A 9,591-nucleotide genomic window follows, 5' to 3' on the forward strand; every position below is an offset into this window, starting at 1 on the left:
ACACAGGGTCGAGTCTTGGGTCTCCCTGCTGTCACTGGACTGCTATGCTTCCCCACCTACAACACAGGATACACATTGTTGAAACAAGTGCCCCGCCATAGAGGGCAGGTCTTCTCCAAAGTTTAAAACGGAGCACTTTTTCCATGTGGCATCAGGCAGCTTGAGACCCCCTGCCAGCCTCGAGGCAGTTGGGTAGAGTGGGAACCCTCTGTTTGGCGACCGAGACTGTGTCCTTTGCTTACCACCTGTGTGACTTTGGGCAGGTCAGGCAACCTTTCTGGACTTTGCTGTCTCCATCTTTAAAATGAGGAAAAGCAGCCCTGCCCTTTCCACTCTCCCAGCTGTTATTAGCATTAACCACAATACTTCTAAACAAAGCCTCAGTGTGTCCTCGCCCCGCCTCCCCTTCCACCCCACCCCCACCCCACCCTCCAGGAGCCTCAGAAAACAACTGGCTTGCTCAGACTGGCTCAGTCAAGGAGGAGAAGTCCATAGGGGCTGTAGACAAGGGTGGGACCAAACCCTGGGGACAGTAGAGTGTGGGGGTGACTTTGAGAGCCCTATTATGATTACTGGAGGTGGGGCGTGGTTATAAGGAGGAGAAGTCACATGACAGAAGCTTCGAGGTCTGCAGAGGGTGACCAGATTACAGCAGGAAGGCCAGCTCCTTCCTACCAGGTTCTACCTCACCTGAATAACTGATAACAGGGTACACTGGAGCTCTTGAGCACCATACCCAGCCTGTCGGGGGGGGGGGGTTATTGTAAGAGAAGATTTAGCCTCTCTCTCTCTTTTTTTTTTTCAAGTAAAACAATGAAACCTCCATAATTGTTTCAGGAGAAATAAACATGCCAAAATATTTAAGTACTAATAAAACTTAAGAATTATCTCAGCATATTTAAATATAGATGTAATTTTACAGCAGGCAATGAAGGCAATTGCCAGCAGAAAGCATTTTGTCCAGGCCAGTTAACATCAAACCATGCACCCCTGCTTTGAGGCTCGGATGAGGAGAGGGTCACAGAGGGGCAGAACCATGGAGGGGATGGAGGGGATGGAAGAGATGCCTGGGCAAATGCACACGGGAGCCTTCGGGTGTTGAGTGGTACAGTCAGTCACAGGCAACAGGCGAGGAGGAGCTGGGCCCTTGCTTGCCAATCCCTGGCTCCTCCCTGCAAATCCCAATACCATCAGAAGCATCCGTGCCCAATGTGGAGGAATCCAAGATGCACTGAGAGGAAGTTGCTTGCCCCAGGCTGCACAGCTGGCCATTGCTGTACCTGGAAAGAGACACATGACTGAGATACCCCTTTCGAACGCCACTCATTACTACCTGGCCCCAGGCTAAGAATGAGGGATGTGGGTTGACAGCAGGCAAAGTGCAGGGCCCTCTCAGGTTTTGCCAGGACATTCGGTAGCTTCAGGCAAAAGGTCTCAGAGGCGAGTCCCACTTGCCTGCCCACCACCACTCCAGACATTTCTGCTGCGATGCCTCTATCTCAGACTGTGTTGTGCTTGTGTGTTAGTCTTTGTGTGGACCTGTGTCTCTGAATCAACTTCCTTCCTTATTGCTGAATTTCAGGACAGGACCTGACAGAAGGCGCTTCAGGCAAGTGCAGTCCTGTGTGTGTGCATATGGAGGCCAGATGTCAGTATCAGGCCCTCAGCCACCCTGTGCCTTAGTTTCTAGGTGGGGGTCTTTCACTGAATCTGGAACTCCCTTATTGGCTAGACTGGCTGGCCATCACACCCCTAAGATACTCCTTCCCATCATCAGGATTACCAGCCTGTGTTATCACACTCAGCTTCTTACTGGGTGCTGGGGATCTGAACTCAGGTCCTCGTGATTTTGCAGCAAGCTCTTTAACCACTAAGCCATCTCCCTATCCCTCGCTGTGTTTTTAGTGTGTGTCTCTTCAGTGATTAGTAACAGTGAGAGTCTCAGCATGTCATCACTGGCCCTTTGTCTCTCTTCCTTGGAAGATTGTCTATTAGATCCTTCTTTGTCCACTTGTTAATGGAATTGTTCCTCGTTGTTGCTGAGTTATAACCTGTGACATATTTTAGCATCAGATGAGCCGATTCATCATCTTTCCATGAATGACACAAATGTGTGTTAATTTCTAGGACACAAGTACATGCTGTGCTTCTTATTTACCTCTTATAGTAACTTATTGTCTGTACGTTATGACCTCAAGTGTGTGTGTGTGTGTGTGTGTGTGTGTGTGTGTGTGAGAGAGAGAGAGAGAGAGAGAGAGAGACAGACAGACAGACAGACAGACAGACACAGAGATAGAGAATCAGGCATTTTATTCAAACGGAGCCTGGAATGTTCCTTGTGTCAGGCTCAACATGGTCCATTTCCGAAATGATGCAACTTGTTTCCTAGGCTGCTTCTCTGCAGAAGCTGAGGCTCCTCAAGCAGAGCTGACAGCCCCTGTGAAGACCAATCCATTATTGTAATCTGCACTGAAGAGACACCCCAAGGTGAATGATGTCACCACGAGGCTCAGAGCAAGGCCCGCCATTAATCTCGTGGTTACAAACAATATAGGAAGATTATGCTGGCCTCCAGCCCAGTTAAGTGGACATTTGGATTTCTTCCAAAACAAATGTGGAGACTGTAAATACAGGTCAGCTGGTTTGCAGGAAGCCTGCATGCAGTGGAAACGGCGCCTATTGAGGTTTGCCTAAAGTCCTACTCTAGAGAGCCTGGACAGGGTCCCTTTTTTGGAGTGTGTCTCCCATTCTTTTATTGGTGACACCCCTGCTGCAGACTGCCAGGTATCTGGTTAGACTCGTGGTGAGGTGGGCTTGGGCTTATAGGTGAGATACGGAGGGTGAAGGGGCCGGTGAATGATGGCTTGCTTATCCAGAATAGTGTCTGCCTTCAAGTCAGATCTTGACACTCAAGGGAGGTAGAATTTTTGTGTGAGGGCACATGGTACCTACATAAAGTAAAGAGCTAAAAAGACATTCTGAGTGACTCCCAGGGCACTTGACTCCTTCAGTCACACTGTTATCATTGGTGTTTAACTGATTTCTTTTGGATTTTTACCTACTCTCCAAAAGGGCACAACAATTATTTTTTTCAAACTCATGCCCTTATTTAAATTGTTTTCATTTGTTGACAATTTTTATACACATATACAACACATTCTCACCATATACAAACACCTCCATGACCTTCTGTCATCCTCTCCCAATCTCATCACCCTATCCATGCCCTTGGTTAAGGCTGTATGCATGAACGCGGGTGTGGGGTTATTTACGGGAGCATGGGCACCTTATCTGGGGCTACACCCCCAAAGAGAAACTAACTCCCTCTCCGCCAGCAGCCATTAACTTCTGCAAGAGTCCCTCAGCTTGGGGTGTGGCCTATGAGCCTCCTCCCCGTCCATGCTTGAACAACTGTGTCCTAATCTGGAAATCAGAATAAAGCAGTGTTTGGGATGGAGAGATGGCTCAGTGGTTAGGAGCACTGGGTGCTCTTACAGAGAACCCTGGTTTGGTTCCCAGCACCCACGTGGCTACTCACCACTGTCTGTAACTTCAGTTCCAGGAAACCCAAAGCCCTCCTGTGACCTCAAGGGCTCCTTCACGAGCCTGGTCTGCATTAACCCACACAGGCTACAGACATCCACTAAATGAATACATACTTTAAAAATGAATATAGATCTAACTGCTTCCTTCTGGATCTAAGCAGGTGGAGGCTACTGTATCACTGACCATGACAGAGAGATGACAGAGAGGGAGAGAGAGAGAGAGAGAGAGAGAGAGAGAGAGAGAGAGAGAAGCAGAAGTGAGTGCTTGTGGCTCTATTTGATGAAATGCTTCAGGAGAAGAGCAGAGAGTGAGTCCTTTTAATCTACTCCCACCCAGGATGTAAGAGCAGACTTGTCCCTCTGCATTAACAGGACATCAGGATAGAGGGCTGTGACTTCACTCCAGATCTTCGCTGAACATAATTAAATGTTCCATGCTCTGTGTGTAGGGGCAGGGGCAGCTTCCCTAGTTCCACCTATTCCCATCTATTCCTGGGGCAGTTGCATGCCAGGATGGCTGCATTGGATCTCCTCCTGATAGGACTTTGGTGAGAGATGGATGCCTCCTCTCTATGATGGCTCCCTTGGCAGAGGAGTAATCAGACTTGTTTACCTCAGTATCAACACAGGGGGAGCAGGAGAGTAAATACAGAAGGAGCTAGAGGCCTTGTGTCAGCCTTGACTGGCGGCTGCCGGCCTCACCTTTAAGCTCTGTCCAAGCCTCAGGCTGGAAACTGGCTGTCCACGGCCCGGGACACCATTCCTGACCTTGGTGTGCCTGGTACTGGGGCTTCCTCTTGGTAGGAGATAGAGCGGAAGGAGGAAGATAGAAGGAAAGGGAAGGAAAAGGAGAGAAGGAAAAAGAAGGAAGGGGGAAGGAGAAGAAAAGAGGTAGGGAGGGAGCGAGCAAGCGAGCGAGGGAGGAAGGCACAGAGTGGAATGTAGGTAAAACTTCTTTGACCAAAACCTAGCTTCTCTCTGGTATTTCTGCCTGGCTTTCCCAGGCAGTCATTCGGTCAGTGGCACCTGCCAGCCATAGACACTGTTAGTCCTGTTTGCTGAGTGAACGAAAGACTATAATGGAGATTTCCAACCCCTTTACCTAAGAGCGGACCTCTGTGGCAGCCCTGTGAATCACCACCACTAAGATCAATATGCAGACTCCAGCTTCGGTTTTAAGGCACAGGGTGACATTGTCACATAGGGAGGCCATTTTGAACTACAAGTAGTGCAGATTATTCTCAGAACCAAATTTGGTGAGTGTGACTTCGAGTTCACGGTCAGTCTGAGATTCTCTCTCCCAGGCAAGTGCTCAGTTCTTTGATTGCCAGGGGAAATGTCCTTCAATGAGCCCAGCTTATGACTTCCTTCAGATCTCAACCCGGGACCTGGACTCATTTCAGTGGGCCAAACAGAGGTGATCAGTGGTAAAGAAAGGTGGGGGTGGGGAAGCACACACTTATCTAGCTGCTGAAAGAGACAGGTTGTTGCGTGCAGGCACACACATACACATACACAACAGGCTTGCGTTCTTCTCTCTCTCTCTCTCTCTCTCTCTCTCTCTCTCTCTCTCTCTCTCTCTCTCTTAGAAATTTTTAATTCAAAATTACTTCATTTGATGAACTGGTTCTTCTAAATACGGCTCCAACCACCTCCTGAATAATTCTCTTTCCAGGAAATAAAGACCCTCATCCACCTCCCCAGTACCTCCCGGCTCCATGATTCAGAAAATGAGGCTTGAAGAAGATGCCTAAAAATAGCAAAGAGCCCAGCAGCCCAGCAGGGTGGGACCCAACATCTCGCCACATTAACCCTGCGAACTCAGCACGGTAAACGGGGCTGTAGCCATTAAAGCCTAATGATGTTGCATTGTCTTCCAATAACAAACCATCTTACCAGTTGGTTTTATAGGGGACCAGCTGTTGTTAATTGGGGGAGATAAGCATGAAATGGCAGCTTTCACACCTGACCAAGAGAGAGCTGTGGTGTTCTGGGCAAAATGGGAGGCTCCTGAGCTCTGCTGGGCTAGAGGAGAAAGACAAACCTCAGCTCTCTGTTCTTCCTTCGTGTTGCCTTAGAAGTGGAAAGGACAGAAGAGGGTGTCCAGTTCACTTAGCATCCCACAGTCACTTCAGTCAGCCTGATGGGATCCACTTACCATGAGGTGGCATCTGGGTTACTCTGCCAATTGTGTCTCTGGAAGGCAAGGATAAATCAGAGCCAGGACCTTCTGCTCCCATCGTCTTCTGCAGATGCTGCAGATACCAGCTTTGCATTTGAAGTACAGCTGGGCTCTCTATCACAGACAAGGGTGACGGGACCAGGGACAGACATCTGGTCCCAGGGACATGGTCTTCAGACCACCAATAATCAATGACACGAGAGCCCATCCTCCACTTATGAAAGCCATAGGTAGAGAGAACAGCACCAGGAATCAAGCCTACGGGAGGGATGGTGCACTGGGACAGGAGACTGACACAGAGACTTTTAGTTAAGAACAGAGATGCTGTAAGACTACGTGAAGGCAGAGAGTCTGTGAGTCTCAGGTCTGAACTCCTGCCTCAGGACCTGTCTTTGCTGGTCCCAAACAGGCTGTGCCTTACTCTCCAGTTTAGAGTTTCAAATTTAGGAAACTCAGCAAACTTAGAACTGTTGGCCTCTGTCCTTTGCAGCTCAAAGGGCCTCCGCCGTTTGAAAGACAACTCACAGGAGTCTTCGGTCACCCTCACAGCAGAAGTGTGGGGGCAGAGGGGAATGGTGCTTGTGGGGGCCTTGCCAATGGAGTGGAAGTGGCAGAGGTATGCTGCACAGTGCCTTTGCTGTATGCTCATCAACCTTGGAGTCTCCTGGTGGTGTCTTGCCAAGACACCTGGAAAAATCTTACCTTGGCCCCATTTCCCAGATAAGGAAGACTCTACGTTGTGAGCAACTCTCTCATCTGTACAAAACGGAAGATCTGGGACCATGTGATTTCCTTGGGTACTCTTGACAGAACTGTACCAATACTGTGGATACTGAGGGTCTTGGTAGGCCTCTCGCACTGGTCACTAGAGGCCAGAAGTTTAGTGTTGTTCTGGGAGCGCTGCCAACCAGCCCCCTCCATTCCTCCAGACGGAGAAAAGCGCATGCCTCTCTCTGCGCCCATATTTGCCTTTCTTTTCAGCTTTGCTGCGGAAGACGGGAATGTGCGGCATTAAAACATGTACTGTAAATAAACCAAATTAAAGTAAAATTGACTCATTTAGCAACCAGCCTCCAATCTTGCATTAGAGGCAATTGAAGAGATTTCACAGATTTTAGTAACCAGATAAGATTATTATATAAACAGACTTCTGCATTAAGTGATGAGCCATATCTGAAGGAGAATATTTGAAATCAATAGCAATACAGGCTGAGAATTAAGTAATGTGGTTAAGCACCTCTGAATGATGCCATTTTTAAGAGCTGATTAGAAATAAATATGCCAATTGCAGCAGGGCTGATAGCTGAAACTGCCTGATGATTAATCAATTTGGGCCAGGGAACTAGGGAAGCCAATTTGGTGAGGATGTCGCCAGCCCCAGACTTGTGGGAGAAGGATGAGAGTTGATGTGCTGGGGCCTAATGGTGTGGCTTCAGCTCTAGGCAGAGGCTGTCAACTCCCCAAGATGTAAAGGGTAAGGAAGAAGACATCAGTGTCCTCATGCAGAAACCCAACTCTGCCCGCTGAGGGGCTGGCAGCTATGGTGGGTGAGGGCTGAGAGCTGGATTACCCATAAGCAGCTTAAGTCACTCTCCTGTGGTGAGCTAGCAGTGCAGAGGAAGCTGTGGTGGAGGATACCAAGACCCTGGAGTCTGGAATGTCCAATTACCATTCAGCTGGGAAATGATTGGTCATTTGGCTGCCCTGTAATCATGTCTCACCTGGATAGTCGTGAGGCTTCCTGGTGGAGCTAGCATTTCACACTGACACACACACACACACACACGTTCACAGACATACACAGACACACGGATAGAGACACACACTGACATACGTAGACACACACATAAAGACACGCACAGAAACATACACACACAGATGCAAAATATATACACAACAGAGACACACAGATGAAAGACACACAAAGAAGCAGATACATATAAGCACTGACATGCATACAGAGATGTGCACTCGAGCACACACACACACACACACACACAGAGAGAGAGAGAGAGAGAGCGCTAGCTATCATCACAGGGCATCACTTGAAACCTGCCACTTTCATAGAAACCCACCGCAACCTCCTCTTGCCTTAGACCAACATGCAGATGCCTTTGCTTAGGGTTCAAGGCTTTTTGTGTTCAATGGTCTCTTGTTGCTGCCTTTCTCTTTGCTCACTATTCTCACCCCGAGACCGCAGCACACAGGCTTGAGGGAGCATCTCCATTGTATCATGTCCGTTGTCTATCATGTCTCTGCCTCTGCTCCTCCTAGCTCTCCCCACCTCCTGTCTCTGGAAACCTTACCATTTGTCTCACAGCTAATTCCCCTTTCCTCAGGAAAGCCCCGCTCCTAGAAGAACTGGCTGTGTTGTGTGTTGTCATCATACCTGGACATCTTCCTGTTCCACGTCAGCTCATTCATATTCCCCACCATGAAAATACCCTTTTCATTATGTAGTGCCTTTGTGTGGTTGGTCCTGAAGATGCAGGAGAGACCACAGCTAGAATCACTGCCAGCCTGGAGCAGAACTCAGGTCTACACTACACGCGTTGTACTCTATGGGGCCGTCCCAGCTCGGAGAGTTAAGATGGGCTCATAAACTTCACTAGACACAGGCATGTGATCAAATCAATGAATGAATGAATGACCCAACAAATGAAAGGTAAGGCGTGTCAGTGGAAGGTGACTGTCACAAAGCAACACTTTGCAGGGTAGAAGGAGCTGGGGCTCTGCCCAGAAGCACAGAAGTTGCCTTCCACAGGGCTGGGCTCCCAGGAACTAGAAGCATTCATGCAGAGGGAAGCCATCTGTCAAAAAGGTTCCCGAAAAGACTTAGAATTGGCTGAGATTCAGGCTGCAGTGCTATAGGCTCATGGCCCAGCCCCCCACCGACTTGATGTACAACCTCATGTAGACCTTGGGGAGAGGTCATAGTCTCTTTGAGCCTCAGTTTCCACATCTGCCCCCCTCTCCCAGTTTCTCTACGAAGGCAGTGGATCCCAAACAGCCCATCCTAGAGCATCTTGCTAGTGGGAGGAAAACCATCCCCTTCTTCCTGCATGCTGGCGATTGTCAACCATCTCCTCCCACAGCAGATCATGGTTAGAGTTTAGAAGCAGATGTGGAAGGTGAATAGAAAAGTAGGACACATGTCTGGAAGGGGATGAGAGAAACCCTGAGGAGCGGGGGAAAGAAACTGGAGTGACAGTTATGTGTTGTAGTGCATGCTGGAGGTTTCCTGGGAGAGACAGCATGGCAGGGGAATCCTGCCGCTTTCATAGAAACCCACTGCAGCCTCCCCTGGGCAGTTAAGTCATTGGAGAAAGGAGAAACTGATGTGGGTCCAGGTCTGAGCCTGCAAGGCAAAGCCACCAGGACCCCAAGGAGGCTTCGGCACAAGGATGCTCCGGCACACCACGTGCTCTTCCCTAACCTAGACCAAACACTGCTGTGCTTTGGATGGTAAGTGTTCCTCAAAGGCCTGTGAGTTGACAGATTGGTTCCTAGTCTGTGCTATTGTTAGGGTGTGATAAGACCTTTTAACTGTAGGGACCCAACAGGAGAAGGTAAGGTCCCTGGGAAAGTGTCTTTGAAGACATATTGGAATCTGGCTCCTCCCTTCTCTTTGCTTTGTTTCCCAAAAGGACGTGGGCCTCGGGCCTCAGGCCTCGGGCCTCTTTGCCACCATGCTGGTCCTGTGATACCCCTAGTCAAAAAGCAACATGGCTGGACAGGATGGACCAAAATCTCAGGTCTTCACTCCTTTGAGTTGACTGTGTCAGGTAACTTGTCAGTGTGACAGGAAACTGCCTTCCTTATACAGCTAGAGAGACCTTGCAGTGAGAGGCCAAGCTTCCTCAG

The 9,591-nt window shown here is 49.0% G+C and overlaps 1 long non-coding RNA gene across 1 annotated transcript; it reads right to left on the minus strand.

The window, feature by feature from the left end:
- Positions 1 to 891: 891 nt before the first annotated feature.
- LOC110308917 lies at positions 892 to 8,360 on the minus strand. Its single transcript, XR_002379635.1, has 3 exons — positions 8,117 to 8,360; positions 5,704 to 7,673; positions 892 to 1,280 (listed from the first exon to the last, which is right to left on the minus strand). It is a non-coding gene; the product is annotated as an uncharacterized LOC110308917 (long non-coding RNA).
- Between the last annotated feature and the right edge of the window lie 1,231 nt (positions 8,361 to 9,591).

Source organism: Mus caroli, chromosome 14 (genome assembly GCF_900094665.2).
Source record: "Mus caroli chromosome 14, CAROLI_EIJ_v1.1, whole genome shotgun sequence".
NCBI classification, from domain to species: domain Eukaryota; kingdom Metazoa; phylum Chordata; class Mammalia; order Rodentia; family Muridae; genus Mus; species Mus caroli.